Here is an 8,915-nt window from a genome sequence, read left to right on the forward strand (position 1 = left end):
GGCGATTTCGCCCATCTTCGAACTTAACCTTCTTATGGAGCCAAGAAATACGTGTATTAAGTTTCATCATGATATCTCAATTTTTACTCAAGTTACAGCTTGCACGGACGGACGGACAGACAGACATCCGGATTTCAACTCTACTCGTCACCCTGATCACTTTGGTGTATATAACCCTATATCTGACTCTTTTAGTTTTAGGACTTACAAACAACCGTTATGTGAACAAAACTATAATACTCTCCTTAGCAACTTTGTTGCGAGAGTATAAAAATAAACGAGAGCAAATCTTATGAAATCATTGATCTTTTTTACTGTTAACAACAGTGGTCAGTCGTTTCTTCTTTTCCCTATTTGGTGTCAATTCGAGATAACTCTCCTACGGAGTGGAAGCCTGCCTCTTCCTCTACTTCCACCGGCGGGTACTGAATCGAAAACCGTCAATGCAGTTCTTTTGTTCTCTTCCGTCTCAAAGACAGGTCCTAGCCAACGCAGCCGCTGTTTTTTGATTCGTTTATATTGTTGATGGAGGTAATGCTAGTTCCAAGATAGACGAAATTATCTACGATGAGCAAAAACGTGACTAGAGATATTTCGTCTAGCCGTCGTTCACTAACGGTAGAACTAACGGCGCGGTTTTCAGATCAATGATATGAATATCATCGACATACGCTAACAGTTGTCCACTCTTATAGAAGTTTGTACGTTTCTACTTACCTCTGCAGCCCATATTATTTTTACCAGCAATTTATTGGAGAATCACCCGATAGGGAGTCTCCTTGTGTGAAACCTAGCTTGTGTGGAACGGCTAGGATAGGTCCTTCCTGCTCCTGGCGGAGCTTTTGGTCTTACACAACGTCAGCTTACACAGCCGTATTAGCTTTGCGGATATACCAGTTCAGATATAGCGACAAAGAGTCAGTTTCTTTTCATGCTGTCGAAGGCGGCTTCATAATCGACGAAGACGGAGTGTGTGTCGATATTCCTTTTACGGGTCTTTTCCAAGATTTGGCGCAGGGTGTTGACGGTGGGCTGCAGCCTTTCACACAGTATGCTCTTATTTTATTTTTAGTGGATTGAATAGAGCACACTTATGTTCGACCATTAGGTCGGCTTTTATTCGTATCTTGCAAAGAAGCTGATGCATGCACCTTGTCAGTTCTTCTCCGCCGTATTTGAATAGATCGGCCAGTAACCCATCGGCCCCTGCCGCTTTGTTGCTCTTCAGGAGAGTAATTGCTACATGAATTGTGAGCACAAATGTATCAAAAACTCATATCTAACGCAACAAAACCAGTGTAGATATGGTCTAAATGTAATATCAAAACTCAAGTCCAAGTTACTGAACTTAGCCAGTGAAACCGAAGTGCAGTATGTGGTAGGGTTCGTAATGAAGATAAGTGAAAATCGTTCATTTCGCAAAAGATAAAAATCGAAATAAAACTACTAACTCATATCATATATTTTCTTGCTTTTGTAAAAATCTTGAGCCTTTGTTTAAAAGCTGATTCATTGCTTTCAGTTCTCAAGGCTTTGTTGCAATAAATATTTTCTTGTTTGATCCCAAGGAAAAGTCGATATATACCACACAAAGGTTTGCTCTTCAGTCGTCATATATTTCTTATTATAAAGAATTTAAGATAACTCATATTTTATATTATTCAACTGAAAGTTTTGCTTAAGAGCACACTTGCTATTGAAGACCCTTCAATTACTAAGAATCTCGCTGTCAAAAACAGTTAACGCTTTAACCATAATAACAATAACCATTCCCTGCTGCGGACTGCTTACATAATTTCGCAAAAAAGATATTGAAATAATGTTGTTTAATGTCAGGCAGCCACTTGAAAAGGTCAAGAGACACTTGTTCTGCAAAAGAGAGAGGAGAAAATCAGCAACAGGAAAACCGGCAATAATGCCCAAATTATACGACTTATGTGGAGCTATGGTGTTTATATGCTTAAATTCAAAGAATTTTTAAATTTTAAAACGAGTCTGTCCTGTGTGACGTCGATATCGGTGGTAAATTAACATACTTACACATACATATGTTCGTATGTGAGTGTTTTGCTCGAAAATGCAGGTGAGTGTATAACAGTTCGGCAGCAGACAGTGCAAGCAACAAAGCATGGCTAAATACAGTCAACGGTACATTGGGGTAGTTTGAAAAGCGCCAAGTGGAAGCATTGTCTGCCGCGCTTGACTTACCCACTTACATATCTATATGTATGTATGTACATATATTAAAATATTTATTAATAGTAAAAATGTATATTTTTGCTCATATTGTATATACATACATACATTTTTCGTACCAATATCTAAATCTAGTAGTTGACATTGTGTGGAGTAGCGTCTTGTTGGCGTTCAGAAGACGCCGCCACTTTTGCTTGCGGGTCAATGTGCTGCCACATACCCACACATGCAGGACTACGTGTTCGTGTGCATGTATGTGCGTGCAATAATACATATATACATACTTCACGCAGTCTACGTCTACGTCCTACATCAACATGTTCGCGCTTTAATGTGCGTTCCACATTCGGTGGCATCTTCTGTGCTGCCACTGTGACCTCTCAAAAGCGCTTCGAACTAAGCAATAATTTTCACGAAATCCGCATGAAAAATATGTGTGTATATATGCCGAAGCATAAAGTGATATCTACAAGGATATGGGTCGTCGAGCCAAATTAAATCATATCATGCTTGATTTCGTTGCAACAACATTTCAAAAGCAATTGTGCCCTTTCGTTTCACTTGCTTTCATATTTTCGCATTTTATTTATTCAGGCTTTGATTTCATTCACTCATTTCTTATTCATGTACATACATATGTATGTATGTATGTATGGTTGCCCTGACATAGACGCACCACCGCAGCGACGTCGCCGCCGCCAACGACTGTACTTTTGTTCCATTATTATGACTGAGTATTGCCAATGGAGAGCATATACATACAAGTACACATACACTTATATTATATATGTATGTACATGTATAAATGTGGCTTGCGGCCAAATTGATTTAAGTCGCAATCACAAGTCACTTGTACCGGGGAAATCTCGGGAAAAATCTAAAATAGCAAAGTTTAATGGTGGAAAATGTAACAAAAGTAGTTAATCAAATTTACGTCTACAATACGCAACCATAATGAAATCAAGGCATTTTCGAAATTCTATTATCCTCGCTCACTCACACACATACACACACTCTCAGCCACAACGTGCAACTTACGTCACACCACAAAGACCTGTGCCAACGCATTGCGTGTCGCGGATGTTCGAAACTCGCTTCGTTTCGTGTAGCGGCTTTCATTTGCCGCCATCAAAGCGAACGCGGCGCTCAAAAGACGCTATTACAAAATGGCCAGAGCGCATACTCGTAGTCTCAGCAGCGCAACGTTCTCTTCTAGACAATGCGAAAATCAATTCGCAAGTGAGAGCAGTGGAAACGAGAGCGGCCTCAACCGAAGTTTTAGTTCAGCAAGAGTTACAGGAAGTGAGAGACCGCTTACAAAACAGCGCTTTTAGCTGGCATATTTAAGGGATTTTATTTGTTATACCGTTATTCGAAGTTCATATTTTGCTACTGTTAACCGTTATACTTTCCTTGCTATAAATTGAAAGCTCTGCTGCGAAAATTCTGTTAGCAGATGCTCAGCAACTTCGAAAAATGTTTGTCAACATTCACACAAGCCTTCCTCAATGCTTGTGAGCATAAACGTGAGGTTAAAGCTAGCTTTGAATAGAGCTGGCAATTAAAATTTATAATTTATAATAATCAAGGAATAATCAAGGAATATTGATTTCTCTTTTAACGATTTATAAATTCCACCTTTGGCTATTATTAAATAAAAATTATTATGAAATATACCAAATCTGACTATACTTAACAGTTAGGTTAAAATTTCTTAAAAATTTTAATGCTTTCTTTGGCAAGGTCAATTTTTTAGAGATTTTAATGAAGCTAAGTGAAGTGAAGGGTCCGATATGTCCTTTGCCTACAAACGAGAAACGAAAATTTCAACTTCTTTCATCCATCTGAAAAATATGTATGTATGTCTCGACTCGATGGCAGCGGTAACTTAAAGATTTGGCTAAAATTTCCGCTCAGCTTGTAACCTTTTCAAATTTGGAGAATACTGTAGATGGGAAAGCTGTTCGCAGTCTAATTCGAAAAAAAATCATTTGAGACGACATTCATTCGGGGTCAAATCGACTCAAATTTCAGCATAGCATAGTGACCGTTCGATTGTGATACTCTTGCAAGATGCTGTTACAGAGTATAATAGTTTTGCTCATCTAGCGGTTGTATGTATAAAATGAAATCAATCGCGAATTATATATTATTATATACTATATTTATAAATGATCAGGAAGACGAGTAAAGTAGAAATCCAGGTCTGTCTGTCTGTCCGCCCGATTGTCCTTCCGTCCGTGCAAGCCACAGCTTCAGTAAAAATTAAGATATCTTAAGGAAACTTGATATGCGCGTTCGATAGACGGAAGTAATCGCATCACTGCCACGTCCATAACACGACTTTAAACGAAATTTGTAAAGTGCACTAAGCACTAAATTAAGATATATAACTCTAATTAGACCCAGAGAATCGCAGTAGCAAGGGTCACCTGTGGTCAAAAACTTTTAAAAAAGTAGGCGTAGGCGTGGCTCCGTCCTCTAATAGATTCAATGCACATATCTCTCATGCCGTTCAAGCCAAAATAACCAAATTTGCTCAAGATAAATCCTATAAGTATCTCTACCGGCAGTGTGAAAATGTATGAAATTGGATCATAACCCTGCTCACTCCCTATATAACGGTACGGTTAAAAACTACTGAAAGTGCGATAAGTCAATGAATAATTATGCCTCTATGTACTTATATGCCGATTGGGGCGTTAGAATCTTCTATCTTTATCGATTGTCATCGAAATTCATGGAAATGGAGTTGAACATCTCCAAAACATCGATTTATCGCATTTTGACCGAATATTTGGGCTTACGAAAGGTGTGTGCACAGTTTGTTCCGCACAAATTGACTAACTACCAAAAATTGCTCAGAATCCAACATTCGAAAGACAGAGGTTTATTTGAAAAAAAAAAATCACATTTGAACCATTAACCACTCCTCGTATTCACCTGATATGGCACCGTGAGACTTCTTCCTTTTCGGAAAAATGCATTTGCCTGTGAAAGGAAAGCATTATGCAGACGTAGAGGCCACTCAAAAGGCTTGCGCCGGCATACTGGCGGCCATACCGACCAACGAGCTAAAACGCTCGTTCGACATGTTTTTGGACCGTGCAAAAAGCTGTATTGAAACAGAACGAGACTATTTTGAATAAAATAAATAGATTTTGCCAAACAACCATTTGTTCTGTTTTTTTCCAAAGTCCTGTTTACTTTGTATTTACGAACTACGACCACGACTACTTCCCATATATCACAATTTTAAATTTTATTTGATTTTTTTACTTTCTGATATAGAAATAAAGAAGTAATTAATAAAACGGTATAAAACTTTGGATGAATAATGCCTTTGAGGTGTGGCACTTTATGGCCAAAACTTGTCCAAGTCTAATCAAAAATGTTGGAGCCCTTACTTACCGAATGTGTGGACCCCAGAAGCTATAGTTGACTTTTGACCGAAAATATCGGTCAATGTATGGGATATACAATTGAAATTCAGAGAGAATATTTTCACAATATTAGTGTCCTATGTATCAATAATGGGTTGAATCCTGTCAATACTTCCATGATCTTTGTGCCTAAAATAGATAAAATTGGGCGAAAACTTGACCTAGCCTTTATATAATTAATATCAGGATTTTCGAACACACGGCTGACTTACTCTATATGGTTGATTTGTTAGTATGCGGCATGTTAATAGGATGCGGCTATTGGCAAAAATAAATAAAATCTGGTCGATACTACCCCAACTCCCATAAACTAGATATAATGATTTTCGTTTTTCTAACAAACCGTAAGTGTCTGTCAGTGTATAAGTTATAAATTGCATATGTATATTAAAAGTTTGCCCCTCCTTACATTTTACATTCATGTACCTATGTTTTTGTTTTCCCTAAGTAGGAGGAAACAGTAATCGGATCATCATCGACCAATAATGTTTTTTTAATTTTTCTAGAATCCCAGTATCAAACATTTTCCCCGCCGTCGAAACCAAACCATGAGTCCAGTAATAGTCCGATTCGGTAATAGTTTTAAAAGTAGTCTACGAAAATATAATAAATTACTCTTATGATATTCTCAGATTTCAAATATAACAAATTTCGACCCACTGGCTATCTTTATACCTCAAATATCGCTTGAGCACAAATATATATTACTACTGATAAATATATGTATATGTATCTTTATATGTATATCGCTCACTGGGGCATCAAAATCCAAACACTGTTATTCGAATAAATAACTTTCACTTTTTTGAGAAATCCTAACCGAATAGTTCGAAGATAGCCACATGTCAAATATATTTACATATGTATATATGTACATAGTCTTGACAAAATTTTTTTTGTTTGTATTGCCATCTTTACTTCTAGTTACATTCTTGATTACATGGAAGTCTATTTCTAGTTCTTTTTGTTATTAATAATAATTTATGATTATTGTTGTTGCTTCCTACGAAATAAACACAGTGGGTGTTTCGCAATTGAATCATTTCGAGGGAATTATCGATTAATTGGCCAACACAGAAGTTAAGTAAATAATTGCGATTCTACGGAAATACAGACATATTCCCCTATATATAGTTAAGTACATTAGTACATACATATGTATGTACGTATACACGCAGGTATATCAATCACGAATTACTTGCATTAAATAAATAACTGTAATAATTAATCGCAAAAATACAAAACTAACATCGAAATGAAAGCATAACAAATCCACGAGCACAGAAAAACAAACAACAAAAGGATACAAGGGAAAAAGCACAGTCACTCATTAGCCAAATGTGCGTCATTCATTGCGGAAATAGAAAACGAAAATAAGACAAGAAAAAACGTAAGCTTCGGTTGCACCGAAGCTACCATTCCATACAAGAACCGAATTTAGATCGGTTAGTTTCTTTTTAGCAATGACCTGATCTGTACAATTTTTTTCGGAGTTTGTACGTTGTCTAGGACAATAATTCATGCCAAATTTCTGAAAGATACCTCGTTCAATGAAAAATTTTTCCATATAAGCACTTTATCCCGATCGTTCAGTTTTTATGGCAACTATAAGCTATAGTGGGCTGATATCGGCTGTTGCGACAAATGCGCAGTTGCTTGGGGAGAAAAGTATGTGTGCAAAGTTTCAGATCGATATCTCATCAACTGAAGGGCTAAATTGCATAAATAGAGACAGACCGATGAATGAATAGACGGACGGACAGAGACACGGACGGAAGACAATTGACACATATCACATGTTCTAAAGCCTACACGAATTATTTCAGCATCTTGCGAATCCGAATTACAAAACTTCTTTCTAAAGAAGATTTGGCAAGTTGTATTGAAATAAGAGCACAATTGTCGCAAATTTGAAGATCTTCAATATTCAATATATTAAATATTACGACCAAAAGAAATGTACAAACTCTGAACAGTCTGAGCGAGAACATAGCCCGAATTGTAGAAATCTCGAAAAATGGAAGTAGAGAGTACATAAGTCGAAAAGTACAAAAAGGGTTTTGGCAGATCAATTGTAAATCAAAAGAAAGGAAAATGTAGAACAGTGGGATGTCTCGATAAGACAACATCTGCTGGGTATCTACGACTTGATTCACAACAAAACGCGAAATCAAAGTCTGAGTCTCTAACTGAGTCAAACTTTAAGAGAGTATTTAGAAAAGGGTGTCATGGTCATGAGATTCTAACGACGATCACAAATATACATACAGTTTACTTTTAACATTTCAGAGAGATTCTTATGACTCAGAGACTAGTAGTAAAATATTATTAAAGGATCCGATTGAAGTCATAGTACATTACATATAATAGCTGCTGGCTAGGCAAAGATGATAAAAATGTAGATTTGGGATCGATCTTCTTTTCGGCCAGCAGATTATTTTTGATACGAGAAAATTTCTCATAGAAACTGTCACCCAACTGAAGGTTACTTCAAGTTCTTAAGATCTACTTCGAAAGAGAGATTACGGTGCATAGCTCAAATAGTTGGAATAACTAGAAACTCCAGTACATTAATTATTGTTTATTAATGTTTAAAGATGAGTTTTAACTGAATTCGGTGTGATTGGAATCCGATTTCTGCGATTTTCAGAACATGTCTAAAAAACATAATAAGAATATTACGTGAAGAATTTATTTATGTTTATGAATTTATTGGAAAGAAACAATAAACAATATTTACTTTGGTTGCACCGAAGCTACGATACCCTTCACTTGGACATTTCTTATATATTTTTTAAAGAAAAAACACAGAAACTTCACATTTAGTGGAGATTTTTATTATTATTGTTCGAAATAACACTCAATGGCATTTATTTTTTGCTACGCCTTAGATGGTCCATCCTTTGAGTTCAATCTCCGATGACTTGTTAGAGCATTTCGACTGGTAACTGGGGAAAGACAGGCGCGATGTTTTGCTTGAAGGCCTTAATCGAAGCGGGTTTATCCGCATAGACTTTAGGCTTTACATATGTCCACGGAAAAAAGTCTAACGGTGTAATATCACACTATCTTAGTGGCCAAGGAACCGTCCCAAAGCGTGAAGTTATCTGCTCACCGAAGTGTTCTCTCAATAAATACATTGATTGAGGCGATGTGTGGGAAGTGGCGACGTCTTGTTGAAACCAAATAGTCGGTTATTATGGAGCGATAACGGAGTATAAAAAGAATCTTTATTTTGATTTCTATCGATCAGTTTGATTAGCTACTATAAACTAT

The sequence above is a fragment of the Bactrocera tryoni genome, chromosome 3, assembly GCF_016617805.1.
Source record: "Bactrocera tryoni isolate S06 chromosome 3, CSIRO_BtryS06_freeze2, whole genome shotgun sequence".
Classification (NCBI taxonomy): domain Eukaryota; kingdom Metazoa; phylum Arthropoda; class Insecta; order Diptera; family Tephritidae; genus Bactrocera; species Bactrocera tryoni.